Raw genomic sequence first — 12,385 nt, forward strand, 5'->3', positions numbered from 1 at the left:
CCGTCTAACGGCCCGGGGGGAGAATACCAGCCCCCTAGAGCTTCCAGCAAAATCAGGAATCACATTTAGTACAAGCTGGACAAAAAATAATAGCAATGCAAATAACCAAAAAACAAGGAAGCAAGACTTAGCTTAATTTTGCAAGATCCAGGACCAGCAGACAGGAGCAAACAGAAAGGAACTGATTACAACGATGCCAGGCACAGGACTGAGAATCCAGGAAGTTTATATAGCGACACCCCTGGACTAACGACCCAGGTGGGTGCCAAACTGAGGAAAGACAATCCCAGAGTCATATCACTAGTGACCACAAGAGGGAGCCAAAAAGGTCTAATTCACAACAGTACCCCCCCTTTAAGGAGGGGTCACCGAACCCTCACCAAGACCACCAGGGCAATCAGGATGAGCAGCGTGAAAGGCACGAACTAAATCGGCCGCATGCACATCAGAGGCAACCACCCAGGAATTATCCTCCTGACCATAGCCCTTCCACTTGACCAGATACTGAAGCCTCCGCCTGGAGAGACGAGAATCCAAGATCTTCTCCACCACGTACTCCAACTCGCCCTCAACCAACACAGCAGGAGGCTCAACAGAAGGAACCACAGGTACAACGTACCGCCGCAACAAAGACCTATGGAACACGTTGTGAATGGCAAACGACACCGGAAGATCCAAGCAAAAGGACACAGGATTAAGGATTTCCAATATCTTGTAAGGACCGATGAAGCGAGGCTTAAATTTAGGAGAGGAGACCTTCATAGGAACAAATCGAGAAGACAGCCATACCAAATCCCCAACACGAAGTCGGGGACCCACACCGGGGCGGCGTTTGGCAAAACGCTGAGCCTTCTCCTGTGACAACTTCAAGTTGTCCACCACATGATTCCAGATCTGCTGCAACCTATCCACCATGGAATCTACCCCAGGCCTGTCAGAAGGCTCCACATGTCCCGAGGAAAAACGAGGATGGAAACCAGAGTTGCAAAAAAAAGGCGAAACCAAGGTAGCGGAACTAGCCCGATTATTAAGGGCAAACTCAGCCAACGGCAAGAAGGTCACCCAATCATCCTGATCTGCAGAAACAAAACACCTCAAATAAGCCTCCAGAGTCTGATTAGTTCGCTCCGTTTGTCCATTAGTTTGAGGATGAAAGGCAGACGAAAACGACAAATCAATGCCCATCTTAGCACAGAAGGATCGCCAGAACCTGGAAACAAACTGGGATCCTCTGTCAGACACGATATTCTCAGGAATGCCGTGTAAACGAACCACATTCTGAAAGAACAAGGGAACCAGATCGGAAGAGGAAGGCAGTTTAGGCAAAGATACCAAATGGACCATCTTGGAAAAGCGATCACATACCACCCAGATGACAGACATACCTTGAGACACCGGAAGATCTGAAATGAAATCCATGGAAATGTGTGTCCAAGGCCTCTTCGGGACAGGCAAGGGCAAGAGCAAGCTGCTGGCACGAGAACAGCAAGGCTTAGCCCGAGCACAAGTCCCACAGGACTGCACAAATGACCGCACATCCCGTGACAAGGAAGGCCACCAAAAGGACCTAGCCACCAGATCTCTGGTGCCAAAAATTCCCAGATGCCCTGCCAACACCGAGGAATGAACCTCGGAAATGACTCTGCTGGTCCACTTATCAGGAACAAACAGTCTGTCAGGTGGACAAGAGTCAGGTCTACCAGCCTGAAATCTCTGCAACACACGTCGCAAATCCGGAGAAATGGCTGACAAGATTACTCCCTCTTTAAGAATACCAACTGGTTCTGCAACTCCAGGAGAGTCAGGCACAAAGCTCCTTGAAAGAGCATCAGCCTACACATTCTTTGAACCTGGTAAATACGAGACCACAAAGTCAAAACGGGAGAAAAACAATGACCAACGGGCCTGTCTAGGATTCAGGCGTTTAGCAGACTCAAGATACATCAGATTCTTGTGATCAGTCAAGACCACCACACGATGCTTAGCACCCTCGAGCCAATGACGCCACTCCCCACTTCATGGCCAGCAACTCCCGATTGCCAACATCATAATTCCGCTCAGCAGGCGAAAACTTCCTAGAGAAGAAAGCACATGGTCTCATTACAGAGCAACCAGGGCCTCTCTGCGACAAAACGGCCCCTGCCCCAATCTCAGAAGCATCCACTTCAACCTGAAAGGGAAGTGAGACATCAGGCTGGCACAAAACAGGCGCTGAAGTAAACCGGCGCTTCAACTCTTGAAAAGCTTCCACGGCTGCAGGAGCCCAGTTAGCAACATCAGAACCTTTCTTGGTCATATCCGTCAAAGGTTTAACAACGCTAGAAAAATTAGCGATAAAACGACGGTAGAAGTTAGCAAAACCCAAGAACTTCTGAAGACTCTTAACTGACGTGGGTTGAGTCCAATCATGAATAGCTCGGACCTTGACTGGGTCCATCTCCACCGCAGAAGGGGAAAAAATAAAACCCAAAAAGGGAACCTTCTGTACTCCAAAGAGACACTTTGAGCCCTTAACAAACAAAGCATTCTCACGCAAAACCTGAAACACCATCCTGACCTGCTCTACATGCGAGTCCCAATCATCAGAAAAAACTAGAATATCATCCAGATAAACAGTCATAAATTTATCCAGATACTTCCGGAAAATATCATGCATAAAGGACTGAAACACTGAAGGAGCATTAGAGAGCCCGAAAGGCATCACCAAGTACTCAAAATGACCTTCGGGCGTATTAAATGCAGTTTTCCATTCATCTCCTTGCTTAATGCGCACAAGGTTGTACGCACCACGAAGATCTATCTTGGTGAACCACTTGGCACCTTTAATCTGGGCAAACAAGTCCGACAACAGAGGCAAAGGATACTGAAATTTAACAGTGATTTTATTCAGAAGCCGATAGTCAATACAAGGTCTCAAAGATCCGTCCTTCTTGGCCACAAAAAAGAATCCCGCACCAAGAGGGGAAGAGGATGGACGGATATGCCCCTTCTCCAGAGATTCCTTGATATACGAACGCATTGCGGTATGCTCAGGTACAGACAGATTAAATAATCTTCCCTTAGGAAATTTACTACCTGGAATCAAATCTATAGCGCAGTCACAGTCCCTATGAGGAGGAAGAGCACTGGAGCTGGACTCGCTGAATACATCCTGGTAATCAGACAAATACTCAGGAACTTCCGAAGGAGTAGAGGAAGCAATAGACACCGGCGGGGAGTCACCATGAATTCCCTGACAGCCCCAACTTGACACAGACATTGCCTTCCAATCCAAGACTGGATTATGGGTCTGTAACCATGGCAGACCCAAAACGACCAAATCATGCATTTTATGCAGAACAAGAAAACGAATCACCTCCCGATGTTCAGGAGTCATGCACATGGTTACCTGTGTCCAAAACTGCGGTTTATTTTCCGCCAATGGCGTAGCATCAATACCTCTAAGAGGGATAGGATTTACCAATGGCTCAAGAACAAAACCACAACGCTTGGCAAACGACAGATCCATAAGACTCAGGGCAGCACCTGAATCCACAAACGCCATAACAGGGTAGGAGGACAATGAGCAAATTAAAGTCACAGACAAAATAAATTTAGGTTGCAAATTACCAATGGCAACAGGACTAACAACCCTAGTTAGGCGTTTAGAGCATGCTGATATAACATGTGTAGAATCACCACAGTAAAAACACAACCCATTCTGACGTCTATGATTTTTCCGTTCATTTCTAGTCTGAATTCTACCACATTGCATTAAATCAGGTGTTTGTTCAGACAACACCACCAGAGGATTCGCGGCTTTGCGCTCCCGCAAACGCCGGTCAATTTGAATAGCCAGCGCCATGGAATCATTCAGACCTGTAGGAATGGAGAAACCCACCATCACATTCTTAATGGCTTCAGAAAGGCCATTTCTGAAATTTGCGGCCAGAGCACACTCATTCCACTGAGTAAGCACGGACCATTTCCGACATTTTTGGCAATACACTTCAGCTTCATCCTGCCCCTGAGAAATAGCCAACAAGGCTTTTTCTGCCTGAATTTCAAGATTGGGTTCCTCGTAAAGCAATCCGAGTGCCAGAAAAAACGCATCAACATTTGCCAATGCCGGATCTCCTGGCGCTAGCGAGAAGGCCCAATCCTGAGGGTCGCCCCGTAAGAAAGAGATAACAATTTTTACTTGCTGAGCTGAATCTCCAGATGAACGGGGTCTCAGAGATAGAAACAATTTACAATTATTCCTGAAATTCCTAAACTTAAATCGGTCTCCAGAGAACAGCTCAGGAATAGGTATTTTAGGTTCAGACATTGGACTACTGGTAACAAAATCTTGTATACCCTGCACACGAGCAGCAAGCCGATCCACACTTGTAATCAAAGTCTGGACATTCATGTCTGCAGCAAGCACAAGCCACTCAGAGGTAAAGGGGAGGAAAAAAGAGAGGAAAGAAAAAAAAAAAAAACTCAGACTTTCCTTTCTTGTAATCCCACATCTGCAATGCATTAAACATTCAACCTTGGCCTGGCATACTGTTATGACCCCAATGGCAGAGGGTCTCAAAAATACATACCAAGTCTGCAAACACAAAAAAACAGCTCATAGGGCAGTGGTAACTGGGCTGACCATATATCTAATCCTAGCACCACAAATAGCAGCAGCCGGGGAACGTGCCTACGTTGGTTCTAGACGTCTCGCGCCAGCCGGAGAACTAACTAACCCTAGAAGGGAAAAGATAGACCTTGCTTGCCTCCAGAGAAAAGACCCCAAAAGTTGGATACAAGCCCCCAACAAATAATAACGGTGAGGTAAGGAGAAAAGACAAACGTAAGAATGAACTAGATATTTAGCAAAGAGAGGCCCACTGACTAATAGCAGAATATAGTAAGATGACTTATACGGTCAGCAGAAACCCTATCAAAATTTCCACGCTGGATATTCAAGAACCCCCGAACCATCTAACGGCCCGGGGGGAGAATACCAGCCCCCTAGAGCTTCCAGCAAAATCAGGAATCACATTTACTACAAGCTGGACAAAAAATAATAGCAATGCAAATAACCAAAAAACAAGGAAGCAAGACTTAGCTTAATTTTGCAAGATCCAGGACCAGCAGACAGGAGCAAACAGAAAGGAACTGATTACAACGATGCCAGGCACAGGACTGAGAATACAGGAAGTTTATATAGCGACACCCCTGGACTAACGACCCAGGTGGGTGCCAAACTGAGGAAAGACAATCCCAGAGTCATATCACTAGTGACCACAAGAGGGAGCCAAAAAGGTCTAATTCACAACAGGAATCTATGCCACTTTAAAATGCTGCAGTTGTAAAGACAAAAGGAGATCCACTATGGTAGTGTCATGCAGGTGTAGGGACTTTAGTTCTAGGGACCTAGTAAGAGCCCAGGGGTGCCCTGGTCTAACCCTGTCCCCCAGATTACTACTGAAGGTGGAGATGGTGGGTTCTCATGCCTTGCTTCACTCCTTTATCTACCCTAATCTGTCCCCTCTCCCACCCAAGGTAGTGGGATGCTGAAGTGTATAGGAGCACACTAACCAGACAAACAAGGAAAAACAGATAGGGATAAATGAAAATACCAATCATACAAAAGACATTCAAACAACAGATAGAGACATAGGGGTGTTAAAGGAAGGAGAAACCAAATAGGAGAGGATGAGTATGCGCACATAGACAAAACTCTAAGCAACAATCTCCAAACATCACCACCAAACACAAACAACACCTCCAACTCCAGAACCAGGCAGTAAGAACAAACACTGGCAGTCCCTAAGCGCCACAGGTAAGCATATATAGCAGAAGGGAGGGGGCAACACTGAAAAGGTGACACAATCCAAGCAGGAAAGCTCCAGGAGTTTCAACTGAACAGATTAAACCTTGCACTGCTATCAAGGAAAATACCTGCACTTTTTAATGCGATCCTGAAGTACAGTGCAGGCATTCATGAAACCAGACATTGCAGTCTTCTGGATCCTCTGTCCTGGTTTCAACATGACAGGTAGGTGGGCATATTTAACAAAGTGGCAATTAAGTGTATGTATCATTTATAAAAATATACAAAAGCCATATTAGTACTTATTCTCCAAAAGACCTTTAAACTTACTAATTTATATCATGCCAAATTTAGTCATACCTCTATCCTCATATACACATCTGAATTCCCCCTCCCTCTTGATTTCCCACTTGATAGACTGGGCCATAGAACGCCTGATTCTCCTAATAATTCAGCTTTATATCCATCTCAAAGGGAATAACCTTTTTATCATGTTCTCCAATTTTAGAGCACAATTATACTCCATCAAGTGGACATAAGCGGAGCTAACAGTATATATACGCACCTGCTGGTTATACTCTGCTCTAGAGAGATTTTCTAACAATAGTTGACCTTATGCAGTGTAAGGTTAATGTATTCAGCATGGAGAGATAGTTCGATTTGCTCGAAATCACAAGGACAGGAAACTGTGAAAGATTTCCACTTTTATGATTTACATATCTAGGTTCTTACTTTCATCACAGGTATTCAGGTAACTGCTGGAGGTCATGCATCACTAATCCCCTAATATTTACAGTAAAGCATGTCAGCTATTCTATACTACAATTCTGAAACAGAAGTCTGAAAGAAGTTATTCTTTTGCAATTAAAAGTGCAATATGACGTATATTTATATAGGGAAAAGACTGTGTACCATTATTAAATGTCCAATTGCCATTAGATTTGCATTGTATGTTTTACTCACTGTTTGATATATATCCATGACTGTTGTCACTCTATGTTATCTGGTGCAAGGTGTTATAGCATAGAGATGTAGCCAGCCCCAATGTCTTTGATCATCTAACCACCCCCTGGTGTGCTGGCCCCAGCTGCCAAATTATCGCTAATCTGTTCCCACAATCCATCTCTTCTAACCCTGCATTCTGGAATATAAATTTAGACATCTCCTTAGGGGTGAACGCAAACATTGCTGAAGAAAAGCATCCCAGCAGATAAGCATCGATCAAAAGGCATTTATTCCTCGGCAGTTAGTCAGGGCAGGAGTCAGGTAACCCACACTTTGCTCTCCCTTCTCTCCATGTGCTTTATTCCTATCCTGCTGTGTTCCCTTGCGATCCACATTCACCACACCATCCCCCCTCAATCACGACTCATACACATCAGCCTCTCTCTCCTTCCCTCTCCCATGTACAGCTCCCATGCACTTCTGATCTTCCTGAATATTCTCAGCCCATCTTGCCCAAACACATTGCACAAAAAAACTTCTTACAATTCCAATACCTACTTGCTCTTTATCCTCCTACTCCTTCTGATCTCAGGGGATATCTCCCCCCAACCCTGGTCCACCATCCCCCAACCTCAACCCCTATCCTACCTTGCATCAAAACCACACTAATCTTATTAATATTACTTGCACTCCTTCATATCCTTCTTTTAATTGTGCCCTTTGGAATCCACGGTTTGTATGTGTAAACTTCCTTTTCTGCACAATCACTTTCTGAACAACTCTTTAAATCTGTTGGCCCTCACTGAAACCTGGATTCAGGATTCTGACACTGTCTCCCCTGCTGCCATTTCCCATGGTGGCCTACAATTCTCCCATTCCCCGAGACCCACAAACAGACATGGTGGTGGAGTCGGCATACTCCTGTTACCACAATGCACCTTCCAGGTCATCCCCCCAAGTTCCATCACTCTCATTCCCTTCTTTTGAGGTCCACACCATCAGGCTCTTCCATCCCCTCTCCCTCAGAGTAGTGGTCATTAAGGTTGAGCGACTTTTATTTTTATAGGATCGGGTCGGGTTTCACGAAACCCGACTTTCTCAAAAGTCGGGTCGAGTGAAATCGTCCGATCCTATAAAAAAGTCGGGGTCGGCCGAAACACGAAACCCAATGCAGTGCAATGGGATACTATGGTTCCCAGGGTCTGAAGGAGAGGAAACTCTCCTTCAGGCCCTGGGATCCATATTAATGTGTAAAATAAAGAATCAAAATAAAAAATATTGATATACTCACCCTCGGACGCGCCCTGGTACTAACCGGCAGCCTTCCTTCCTAAGAATGAGCGCGTGAATGACCTGCGGTGACGTTGCGGCTTGTGATTGGTCGCGTGAGCGGTCACATGGGCGGTCACGCGACCAATCACAAGCCGCGACGTCATCTAAGGTCCTTCACGCGCTCATTCTTAGGAAGGAAGGCTGCCGGAAAGAAGCATGGCGCGTCCGAGGGTAAGCAGCCAGGGTCATCTACCTGGCTAATCGGTATTCAGATGAAGCCGCTCTTCGCCAGTCATTACAGTGACTGCCCATTTATTATAGAATCCAATTCAAAATACTTGTTCTCACCCACAAAGCTCTCCACAGACCGGCACCCCCTTACATCTCCTCCCTTATTTCTGTCTATCGGCCTAGCCGACCGCTGCACTCTGCAAATGACTTTCGACTAACCTCTGCATTAATCCGTACCTCCCACTCCCATCTCCAAGACTTCTCCCATGCTGGGCCAATCCTCTGGAATGCTCTACTCCAAGAAATTAGGACCATTCACAATTTGCATAATTTTAGGCGCGCCCTCAAAGCAAATTTGTTCAGAGCGGCCTATCACGTTCGCTAATAAAAGTAATTTTATGTGTAAGGGCGCGTTTGTAGCCCATTCACTATCTCCATCTATCCCCCACCCCCTGTAAATGGCTGGACTATCATTGTAAATACATCATTGTAAATAAGCTCCTGTACTTTGTATCTCCCTCACCTCATTGTAGATTGTAAGCTCTCATGAGCAGGGTCATCTTATTGTGCTTTAATTATTGTATTGTTAACTTTGTTACTTATGACTTGTGTTTTAAACTGTTAAACTGTAAAGTGCTGCGGAATATGTTGGCGCTATATAAATAAAGATTATTATTATTATTATTATTATTATTAGATCTGGTTAGTAGCTTTATTTGGCACAACCACATCAAAGTAAACTTATAGCTGAGTTTCTGTAGAAGACGGCAAATAAACCTTTGCACCGCACCTGAACTCTGCTGCAGTGCTTACTTCTCAATGGTGGTATGAGCAAGAGCGCAGCCATAAAAGAGAACAAACAAAATCTATTTCTCTGTCGCTCGGGGAAACCCAGCGGCCGAACATTTTTAATAAATGCTTCCTTTGCAGCAGTGTGTAAGTAAAAACAACAGCTATAAAGAATAATATATGGGAAGCAATCCACAGTGATCGTTACTTTATAGAGGTGATGAGAATGAAAATAAAAATGGTCACCGTGTCTTCTGTAAAGGTTCATGGTCAATTTTAGCATCATTCATCACTGAATTATTCAAGGATGTGTTCATGCTGTACTATGGGTAACAATTTTCATAGCCACAAATAATTTTCATGTGAAATACAAATTATTTAATATTTTACTGAAGGATTATCATCTTTAGAGAAACTGCTAGGAAATATGTGGAAGGTAATTCACAATACAGTCCACCCAAAGACAATACACTCATTCATGATTATTTTATTTATTAGCAATTCTAAAAAATGTTAACATTGTACGTAAATGTTGACAGCCTCTGTACTTGGCAAATATTCAACCTATTGGTGACAGACCCATAACATTTTTAAGAGAAGTACACATGACCAAACTGTAGCTTTAAAAATCTCCCTGATGGCCCTGTACCAATGGCCACCATCTCCCATGCTCATCACTAGCTGCTTGGGTGATACCAGTTATGTGGGCAAGTGACCATCCAGTGAACCTTTGGCATGGGAGCAAGATGGAATTTATAGGTAAATAAGAAAGGTTTATTTATTTTTTATTTTCATTCACTTTTTAAACTTTCCTTATGTGATTGGAACACCTCTAAACAGCAATCTTGCAAGACATCGTAAATTAACGCATTTTATTTAATTTGGGCAATTTTGTATAAATAAACAGCAGCAAACTTACAGGAGCTAATCCCATCAATTAAGTTACACTTTACACAAAAATGTTGCAACTATTGGCCAGTTACAGCCAGCTTTGACAAACATTTTGAACAAAGGGTAAAGTGGCGTAAAATAAAACTAAATGTTCTCCAGAGCAGAAATATTCTCTAGCGTATATTCCTTCTGCTGGGCAACTGCAAGTAAAAAATGAACCAAATTCATTAAGTGGCACACTACTTACTTAATTTGGTGAATCCTTGTAGAGTTCATAATTTTCATCAAGACTGGCATACAAAATGCCAGCCTTGATGAATATTGGCAAAATACTTTCCTGTAATGCTGAGATCTTCTTCTGTAAAATTTGTATTTATTAGCATTGGTGCCCTGCAGATCACCACCATAGCCAGAGTGTCTCCAGTGCATAAGAATGCGGAAGCAAACTAGAGCTGATGCAGAGAAGAGCCACCAAGCTTATAAAGGGAATGGATGGACTGCAGTACCATGATAGATTAATAAACTTGAGCTCATTGAGTTTGGAAAAATGAAAGCTTATGAGTGAGCTCATTACAATTGTACAAGTATGTGAAGAGACAGTACAGAGATGTTTCTAATAATCTTTTTGCCTCTAGGTCTGCAAACATGATGAATAGGCTTCCTCTATGTCTGGAGGAAAGAAGGTTTAACCATAATTACAGACGCTGATTCTTTACTGTAAGAGCAGTGAGACTATGGAACTCTCTGCCACACAACGTAATGGTTGATTCACTAAATAATTACAAGGAGGGCCTGGATGCCTTTCTTGAAAAATATAGTAATACAGGTAACTGGTACTAGATTCTGTGATGCCATGTTGTTCCAAGGAACTAGTCTAATTACTGTATGTGGAGCTTAAAAATGATTTTCCCTACAATATGGGGCAATTATCATCTGCCTCTTAAGGTACCTTCACACTAAACGATATCGCTCGCGATCGGTGACGTTGCAGCGTCCTGGCTAGCGATATCGTTGTGTTTGACAGGCAGCAGCGATCAGGATCCCGCTGTGACATCGTTGGTCGGAGAAGAAAGGCCAGAACTTTATTTTGTCGCTGGATCTCCCGCTGACATCGCTGAATCGGTGTGTGTGACACCGATCCAGCGATGTATTCACTGGTAACCAGGGTATACATCGGGTTACTAAGCGCAGGGCCGCGCTTAGTAACCCGATGTTTACCCTGGTTACCAGCATAAACGTAAAAAAAAACACATACTCACATTCCGGTGCCCGGCGTCCACATCCCTGCACTCCTCCTGCATCCTGTGTAAGTGCCAGCCGTAAAGCAGAGCGGTGACGTCACCGCTCTGCTCTGTGGGAGATGCCGGAGATGTTCGGCGCTGACACAGGATGCAGGAGGAGTGCAGGGAAGCGGACGCCGGGCACCGGAATGTGAGTATGTGGGGTTTTTTTACGTTTACGCTGGTAACTGGGGTAAACATCGGGTTACTAAGCGCGGCCCTGCGCTTAGTAACCCGATGTTTACCCTGGTTACCAGGGGTCTTCGGCATCGTTGGTCGCTGGAGAGCTGTCTGTGTGACAGCTCTCCAGCGACCACACAGCGACTAAACAGCGACGCTGCAGCGATCGGCATCGTTGTCTGTATCGCTGCAGCGTCGCTTAGTGTGAAGGTACCTTTAGGTTTTTTTATTTCCTCTGGATCAACACTTTAGGATAACAGATTGAATTTGATGGACCTGAGTCTTCTTTTAATCTTAAAACAATAAAACTGTGAAACATCTCTACTAGAAATATACTTTCTAGCCTTGCACTTGAGGCAATAGATTTTGTTAGTCTACATATATTATTGAATTACTGTAGCTGTTTTGCAGCCAAATATTGTCTTGTCCTAACAAGCAGTTCAATAACTAAAATCTGTTTACACTAGTCTTTCTGTCCACTTTGATCACTTCTCAGTGCCTTTGCTTAAAGGTAACTGTCGATGAATCAGCTATGCACCTCAGTTCCACCATCAGTGTGAACATGTCACATCCAAATGTTAATATTATTTCAATAAGATGAGCAACTGAATATGTTTCCATGACAGCCTTCTTGAGACCAGAGTCTTCCAGACCCTTTGGACATATGCTTGTTAGCAAATCCTGCCAAACTTAGCAGGATGTGTTGAGAAAAGTCTAATTTTTAATAAAAGCTTTAGATAACAGAGCTTAGGCCTCTTTCACACTTCCGTCTTTCAGCTCCCATCACAATGCGTCGTTTTGTGAAAAAAACGCATTATGCAAATTTGCCCGCAGGATGCGTTTTTTTCCCCATAGACTTGTATTAGCAACAGATCACGAAGTATGGCCACACGTTTCATCAGTCGTGCACTGGATCCATCAGAATTTGGCAAAACGCCGTCTGGAAAAAGGTCAATGTAACATTTTTTGTCTGCGCTGGAAAAACGTGCGACGACACATCCTGCAG

General features: G+C 44.1%; 1 protein-coding gene across 1 annotated transcript in view; it reads right to left on the reverse strand.

Moving 5' to 3' along the window:
• Positions 1–12,385, reverse strand: part of LOC143794152 (uncharacterized) — a 48,310-nt gene that overhangs the window by 15,069 nt on the left and 20,856 nt on the right. The gene's annotated exons all lie outside the window — the stretch shown is intronic.

Source organism: Ranitomeya variabilis, chromosome 1, assembly GCF_051348905.1.
Source record: "Ranitomeya variabilis isolate aRanVar5 chromosome 1, aRanVar5.hap1, whole genome shotgun sequence".
NCBI classification, from domain to species: domain Eukaryota; kingdom Metazoa; phylum Chordata; class Amphibia; order Anura; family Dendrobatidae; genus Ranitomeya; species Ranitomeya variabilis.